Genomic DNA, 8,164 nt, shown 5'->3' with positions numbered 1-8,164 from the left:
GTCATTAAACTCCTAAATTGATGTCATTTGATGCCTTGAAGAGATAACAAGCATTGGGATAAATTCTAGAAATGTTTACAAACAAGTATTGGAACTTCAAACATATTATAACACCCTTTTAAGGAGTTCACGACCATGAGGGGGTTCATGGGCCGTAAACTCCTAAAACCATGTCAAAAGTCCCTTAAAAATCCATTCAAGGCTTGGAAAAATCATTAGAATCAGATGTGATTGATTAAAGGACCAAAACATTAAGGATCTTGTGTGTGGGGGAGTTTACGGCCGTAAACTCCATGTTTACAGCCGTAAACTCCAATAAATGGTCCCTAAGTGAGTTTAAATTCATTCCTATGCCTTAGATGCAATCCTAGTTAAATTATCCATGAATTAAGAAGCCATTTAGCATCCAAAAACACCACTTATGAGTTCACGGCCGTGAACTCATGTGGGTGTGGTATTTAAGGCCGTAAACTCCCTAAGGAGTTTACTCTTGAAGTCCCAATTCAATATCCTAGCTATATGTGTCCCCAAACGCCACCCAGGTCCCTCCAAACACTTGCAATGGGGTGTTTCCGCGACTAAAAGTGTTTGTCCATAAAGATTAAATAATCTAAGTCCTAATTAGATACAAATGTGTATCTTTGCATTATACTTAGGAACCTCGTGCGTTTGCAAGCCCCGAACCCACGTTTAGCATCCGAAATCGTCACGTTTCTCGTCTGGTGAGTTCATACGCCTACCCTGTTTAAATGTTTTTTTTAATGTTTTCAGGGGGGGAATACAAGCAAACTATAAATGTTTTCAAAACATAACTTTGATGTATTTCAAATAATATCTGGCAAACTTATAAATACTTTTACCCCTTATCTATTATGCTGAGCATAAGGGATGATTTATCAATTATAACTAAATGAATTTTAGTTAAGGAAATAACCAAACTATCAAATTATTATGGGAATAATTTGGGGTTCTTTAGTTTTCATTTTATCATGTACTAATATGTGTATAACGTTATTAGATAAACTATGTCTAATTCAGTTTATCTCTGCATCATTTGAATGTATTGCCAGATAGTTTCATTGTATGTATCCATATTCATTGTATTAAATTTCATAATCTTTTGTATGTTTGATATCGTATGAGAACCCTGTGAATAGTTTAGTACTAGCTTGTGAGTTCGTCACTACCCTTTATGGATGATCAGTAAATCCTCCCCGGAAGTGTAACCAGAGTCTCCTGGAGGGAGAGCGAGGAATTTGTGAATAGATCTATTCGGGACTGACAATCCCACACCTTAACTGCTAGCTACAGTTAGGTGGGCACGCCTGGGGTGACAAATTCTGGATATCGTCCGACGTCTGACAAGTGTCAAGGAGGTCTCATTGTCGTATCAGCATGGTTACCCGACTCACAATACGTATTAATATAAGATTATTCACGACTTTGGTTTTGGATTTGATTTTATATCAATCCTCTATCTTTAGATCTTATATCTAGTACGGGATGGTAATCCCATGGATTTTGGTCTATAGGGTTCATATCTATTACAGGATGTTATTCCTATGGTTAGAATCTATATCTAGTTCGGGATAGTGATCCCATGGTTTTATCAAACTATTTTATATCTAGTTCGGGATAGTAATCCCATGGTTTTAACAAACTATCTTGTATCTAGTTCGGGATGGTAGTCCCATGGTTTTCAGTCTATATTTTCAAGTATATCAAACTATCTTGTATCTAGTCCGGGATGATAGTCCCATGGTATTAAATCTATATGTAGTACGGGATGTTAGTCTCAAGATTTTCAAACTATTTTCCATCTACAGTTCACGTATAGTAAAGTATGTTATATCTAATTCGGGATAGTAATCCCAAGATTCTCAATATATAGTTTATTGTATTAAACTATACTATGTGATATTAAATCGGTCTTGTATTTAGGAAAATATGGGATTTTCCTGGGGTAACATATAACGCGTAATTGAACTGTAATGAAAGATAACTAAACTGTTTTACATAAGAAAATATGGGATTTTCTTGGATAACAAACCTTTTCGCAAAACTAAAGGAAACCGATACATTTTTCAGAAAACAAACATCTTATGAACTCACCAGCTTTATGCTGATTTTCAAACCGCTTGTATTCTCAGGTCCACGTTAGACAGGTACCCGATGATATCTTTTGGTGAAGACGGAGCGCTCAGAAGACTTGTCTCTACTTTTGTTTATATGATATATGTATAACACTTGTACAATTTACTTTTAAAACAAATGTAAACTTTCAAATATATGTAATGTAATGGTTGTTTACTTTGATTACTATGTGCATTGGATTTGATACTCAACGTGGAGTCAACCCCGGAAACGTTTCCACCTTTGGTTTTCGGGGTGTGACAGATTGGTATCAGAGCCCTTGTTTATAGTGAACGGAGTATACCAAACCTTACGTGGTATAAAACTATAAACATTAAGCGGCCTAAGTGCTCTGAACTAAAAGTATCCTTCAAAATATAAGTATTTTCAAAAAGTATACAAGTATGCCGAGCTGTCGAGATCCGTCACTACAAGTAGAACGAAACATAAGTAAATGGGTGTTGTACGCTGCGGGTAAACCTGGGCAGTTATGTAGTTGTGTCTAGGGTCAATATAGCCTGGCCAACTATATTCATTCGAGACACGACCAACATGTGCTTGGGAGTGACTGTGGTACGCAACATACCTAAAACTTACCCAATACCTCCAAACAACGAGTCGTCGTTGCAGTGAATCATGAAATACTATGGGAGTATTTCTCGAGCCAATCCTTGATAGAAAATCCTCGTATACGCGTTGTTCCTTGATCATTCCTCTAGCGATAAAATTATCTGCCTTGATAACTCTTTCCCTGCTTTATCGCTTAATATGATGCTATATCTGTCTTGATGAGATATCCCCTATTCCATATCTCTTGATTCAATTCAGAGGACTTATGATCCTCTCTTTCCTGATCTTTTTAGATCACGATGCCTCCAAGAAAGAGACCCAGCTTGAAGAACACCAACAACCCTCTGCCACCACCTCCTCCTGAATTCGACCCTGTGATGTTCCAGGCAGTTGTCAATGCCGCGGTGGCAGCTGCTATGTCTCAAAGGAACTCGGATGGTTCCGGTGGTACCCAAACCCAAAACTAAGAGAACAGTCAGGGACACCGAAAAGGGGGTTCCTATAAAGACTTCATGAACACGAAGCCCACATCCTTTGATGGCACTGGAGGTGTCATTTCCCTCACCCGATGGTTCGAGAAAATCGAATCAATCTTTGAAATATGCGCCTGTTCGGAGTCTGATAAAGTAAAGTTCGCCGCCAGCACCTTCCTTGACAAAGCCCTGACTTGGTGGAACGGCCGAGTCAAATCCTTAACTCTACCTGTAGCAAATGCTATGGGTTGGGAAGCTATGAAGGAGCTTCTGCTCGCTGAGTATTGCCCTCGGTGCGAATTACAGAAGCTAGAATACGAACTCTGGAACCTTAAGATGAAGGGTTCCGACATAGCCTCTTATACTTCAAGATTCGATGATGTGGCGTTACTCTGTCCGGGAATGGTTACCCCGGAGAGTAAAAAGATTGAGAGGTTCATCTGGGGGTTGACTCAGCCAACCAAAGGGAATGTCTTGGCTGCAAAGCTAGACACCTATGACAACGCTAAATGTCTTGCGAAAACCCTGATCGATCACGAAGACAACTCTAATGAGGAGACTACCACTCCCGAACCGGTCACAAGTGGAGGTGGAAGCAAAAAAGAAATTTTGGAACAAGAGGAAGGCCCAGAGTATGCAAGGGTCTTCTAAGAAACAGTAAACAGTAGCAGTCCATGCTGCTACTGCCCCTGTTGATGTTTCAGCTGTCGGGTCCACGGCCCAAACTCCTACCAGTGGATACACTGGTACCCTTCCTTGGTGTAGTAAGTGCAGCTACCATCACCGCATTCCTGGTCCATGTCGCGAAAGGATCTGTGACAACTGTGGCAAGAAGGGCCATCTTGCTCGAACCTGCAGAAAACCAGCCAAATCAACGAACCAACCATCCGGAGTGGGAATCAGTCCAGCCTGCTACAATTGTGGCGAAGTAGGGCACTTCAAAAGAAATTGCCCCAAAGCAGCTACAACCGCTGATCCCACTGTCGCCGCAGGTATACTCCTCTTTGACAATTCTTATACCTGCAACTCTTTTCGATTCTAGTACCAGAAGGGAAACTTGTTATCTATCCATCCGAGCAATTTCTAAACTTAATCCTTTGTTTGTAATCGAAATTGAGTATAATCGAGACGGCTAACCAGTGAGATAGAGAACACTAACTTCGTACCTATAGATTATATCCTCAAACCGGAGGATTATTCTATTCCATTCGATTTAAATGGGGGAAACTTTTCACGAAATACTTTGATGCTATGTTTGACATGAAATGACCGAGTCTCATTCATGTTGTTATCCTTGGTTTCGAAAGGGTCGCTTGTCTAGATCTTTTCCCCGACCCGTCTCTCATGATCTTCAGCATCAAACCTTCGTATCATTTCATGCCTTAAAGCTCAAAAGTTTTTCCCGATATGAATTACCACGCATCTCTCGTTTCTATGATCATTAAGAAACGGGAAGTCAACAGCTCTTTCCCCTAAATGTCTTTCCCGAAGAATTCCCGAGAATTCCTTTCGAACGTTTAGCTTAGTTCTGCATCGGCCTAATCTCTGGATCTACCTCGTGACCGAACCTCAGTGAGAATGATGTGTTCAAAACAGTGACCAAGAACTGATGTGATCACTACGGATTAGTAGTGGTATCCTTTAGGTCAAATCTCTTTCCCTCGATCATGTAGCCAAGCAAAGTAGTCGTAACCATGTACTTTTCCAACGTCTAAGGCGATAGGAAATTAGTCGACACCGAAAATACCCATAGAAACCTGTCGATTCTTGGGTCCCATCGACTAATATCGCAGTCTTACCCATAAATTTCTTCTAAAACCATCAAACCCTTAGCTACCCGGCTCCTTGAAGATGTGCTTTCCTGTTGGAGCGTGTGTTCTGTTGATGGCTTTATCCTAGAAAAGCATGATATGCTTTGGGAAGTGTAAAATACTTCCCTCGTGATACATTAGACCCTTCGTGATCCTCATAGAATCGATTTCGTAACCTTCCAACTCCGGCTACCTTCAGAACTTGGTAACATCCGTCCGGTACTTCACGTCTTGGATCCTTAGAAGTACATACCCGACGAAACCCTAGTGATTTCCTTTGAGGAAACCGAAGTCGTCCAGGGTTGAAACTTCCATGAGAGAACCGATTGAGATCGTAGATTGAGAGAGAGTCAATGTGCGAAACAAAAGTCGTGTCCCGATATTGAGAGTTCGCTGGAACGCCAAGCGGAGACCCGATTCCACTTGAGAACGTGAAGATCCGAGGCAACAAATCCATTCATGTCTCATTCCAATTCATGATCTATATCTTATTCTTTGAATTTTGGGACGAAATTCCCTCTAACGGGGGGATAATGTAACAACCCGAAGTTGTTCATCACCGAAAATCCGTTCTACCCGTAAAACTTGCTGAATATCAATTCGTTCCAATTTCGTTTTTGGGTTAAATTAATTAAACTTATATGTTTATTTGATGATAATGAGTGTCCAAACCCCATAGGAACTCATGAAATTAGCCCAAAATAGTTACTTCAGAAATTTTAGAAATGTCCTCGCCGGATTACGGAAACTTAATCGGGTGCGACCAAAAGCCCCGTTTAATGCTGGTATCGAGTAGAATTCCACCATGTCCAAGTTTTACGACCTATATAAACGTATTAAACCTTTCATTTGAAGCTTTTGCTTCCTCTCTCTACTCTCTCTCTAACCTCTCTCCTAAATCTAAGTTCAAGGGTCCAAAACTCAATTTTAAGGCATCAAATCTCTAAGGTACCTTCCTAAACTCATTGTATAGCATATTTGACCTTCAAATTCGGGATTAAAACATGAATTAAGGCCTTGTATATGTGTTTACCGCCCAGGAAGGAGCTTAGGCCGTAAACACATAGTTAGGGGGTTTTTAAGCCCTAAAACCCTTCCTAGACCCCAACAAGACATAGATATGACTTCTAGAATATTGGTATTAGACTTAGAACAGTTTAAACATAATTTTTGAGGAACAAATGAGAGTTTACGGCCAAGGCATGTGCTTGGGCCGTAAACTCCTCAAACATGGGGAGAAAACACCTTTAGATATGTTAGAATGCCTTGAAACTTAACCAATAGCCTTGTGGTAAATCCTAGAACCATCTAAAAATAGTTTGGGGGTCTTAAACATAACAAACCATGACATATAAGAGTTTACGGCCATAGCATATACTCATGGGCCGTGAACTCCTAAATTGATTTCATTTGATGCCTTGAAGAGATAACAAGCCTTGGGATAAATTCTAGAAATGTTTACAAACAAGTATTGGACCTTAAAACATATTATAACACCCTTCTAAGGAGTTCATAGTCATGAGGGGGTTTATGGGCCATAAACTCCTAAAACCATGTCAAAAGTCCCTTAAAAATCCATTCAAGGCTTGGAAAAATCATTAGAATCAGATGTGATTGATTAAAGGACCAAAACATTAAGGACTGGGTTCCAAAGACCAACTGATCCCGCTCTGTGTCGGAACAGCTATGAAGGCATATCATCAGACTTTGGTTTGTTGATAGTGGCTGTTCCAGGCACATGATAGGAGGCATCTCTCAACTGTACATCACTTAGAACTTTAAGTGAGAGTATGTTTCCTTTGCAGGAAAGGAAAGAAAGGAAGGGATCACTTATGGGTTTTGTGCTTAACGATGTGAAGAATTTTCGGATTTGTTTTGAGATATATGTGTTGTTCTCAGACCTTCTGGATGTAAATTCAATCGGTGACTTATGGTTTGAGTTTTCTTCTTGATAATCCTGAGTTTATCTTAAACTGATTCGTTTTGAAGACCATATTTTATTTTCTTATAGTCCTTCGTTAGTAGGTTGTTTTGGGAAGTGATATAAAGATAAAGTGATACGGGCAATTTAAAACCAGTGTAAGGGACTAAATCTGAATTGTCTAGACTTTGTGTTCAATGTGCTGATAGGCACTGAGGATTTGATAGTGTGGATTTAGATATAATTATTTGGACTGACCATACGACGCTCGGGTAGATTGAGCAGTGAGATAAACACAGGAACCCATGGGATACACGAAATTAATACGCATCTAGAACAATGGTTCAACTTTTCTTTGATGTATGGACTTATGTCCTTAATTCTGGTTCTGATAGGGCGACTAGGGGGTTCTGATAAAGTAGGTATGTATTGCTTTCTATCTGTCGGTCATATGTTGCTTCCTCTGCGTGATTGGAAGATATCCGACCTGGAATGCAACATATGCAAATCTATTTCTACGCACCTCCTTATCTATAAAATTCTTTCCATCTGTTAGTCATATGTTGTCTCCTCTGCGTGATTGAAATGATCCAACCTGGAACACAACATATGTAATATTCTACCTCTCAATCCCTCTATCCTAGTTAGCCATATGTTGTCCCCTCTATGTGATTGAAAGAGATCCGATCTGGGACACAACATATGCACCTATTTCTAAATCTGACTTCCTCCTTAATAATTGTCTATTCACCTAAAGTAAGAAGTTCTTTGGAAGTTCTAGATAATCAGGGTATATCGGAAAGTGGGGAACACGTTCTAGTGCAACTAAAATTGAACCATTTAGAGGTTGTCTGTAGATCTCGCTGCTTAATTTAAGTGGACAACAATACCTATGGTCGTCATCAGCTAAATGGCTTATTTAGAAAATTTTGTCACTATCTTTTGTGTTTAAGTGGACAACAATATCGACAATTGACCAGATCTATTCATGAAGGTGAAGGTACTGATAAATAAAATTAAGACTGTCTCACAACTTTGATCCCAAATCTTTTTTTTTTTGTTAAATTTGTTCATAGTTTTCCTCTATGCACAAATTTAGGGGGAGAATTAAAATTTTAAAAATCAAAAAAAAATTTTAAAAATTCAAAAAACGAACAAAAAATTAGAAAATAAAAAAATCCAAAAATAATGTTATATTCTGTTTTATTTCTTGTTCAGAAAAATCAAAAATCCAAAAACATATTTTTGTTTTTGTT

Source organism: Lactuca sativa, chromosome 9 (assembly GCF_002870075.4).
Source record: "Lactuca sativa cultivar Salinas chromosome 9, Lsat_Salinas_v11, whole genome shotgun sequence".
Taxonomy (NCBI): domain Eukaryota; kingdom Viridiplantae; phylum Streptophyta; class Magnoliopsida; order Asterales; family Asteraceae; genus Lactuca; species Lactuca sativa.
The sequence above is the reverse complement of the archived record's forward strand: the minus strand, read 5'-3'. Positions refer to the sequence as shown.